Consider the following 786-nt stretch of genomic DNA (forward strand, 5'->3'; position numbering starts at 1 on the left):
ATTGGAAAATAGCGCCTCCACTATGGAGCACAGAAAAGTGTTAATTTATTTTTTTCTTTCAATAGGATACTTCTTTTCATCAATATCAAAGACAAAGCGAAGAGCGGGCTGAGAACGAGCCCCACTTCGTGACAATGAAGAAACACGTTTTCCTTTCGCTGTAAAGTCTCGTTTTTAAACCACAGTGTTGCACAGTACACGACTGCTGAAAGTGAAACCGAGCAAGAATACATCATGGAAAAGGAAGCTTAGAAAAGTTCACGCAGCTGTGCTGAAGAGTTAACTCTTGAAAGTCCTCCTCATTCACCTCCTCGGAATGAATGACTCTTAGCTGTTGCCAAAGGGTTGCATCCAACCTCCCCACCCAGCCGAGAAAGCAAAGCAAACCTCCCAACCCAAATGAAAAGGAGAAAAGAAAACCCCCAAATGACACAGGCAGTTTTACTTGGTGTGTTCTGCGTAGTTGCCCTAAAAACACTGTTTCCACATAAATACAATAAACTCTATTATTGGTAAGTTACAAGTGCTAGATAAACATCTTTTTTTTTCTTTCTTAAAATGAGAAATGTTTAAGTAGTCCTTTTATCTTTTTTTTTCCTTTTTTTTTTTGTATTTTTAACAATAAAAAGCACAATTTCTTATTTAAGTTCAGTAAGACGCAAAAAACCCCTTTCCCACTCTCCTTCCTTCGCGTGTAGCTGTGTGGGTGCATGTGTGTGTGTGTGTGACAACAACATCCCAACCTTTCGTCTCCACAAATACCACGAGAGGAAAAAAAATAACACC

At 39.2% G+C, this 786-nt stretch overlaps 1 pseudogene; it reads right to left on the minus strand.

Moving 5' to 3' along the window:
- Positions 1 to 9: 9 nt before the first annotated feature.
- LOC104412691 lies at positions 10 to 779 on the minus strand (annotated as a pseudogene).
- Positions 780 to 786: the final 7 nt, after the last annotated feature.

This window comes from Nestor notabilis, unplaced genomic scaffold (assembly GCF_000696875.1).
Source record: "Nestor notabilis isolate BGI_N333 unplaced genomic scaffold, ASM69687v1 scaffold18480, whole genome shotgun sequence".
NCBI lineage: Eukaryota > Metazoa > Chordata > Aves > Psittaciformes > Psittacidae > Nestor > Nestor notabilis.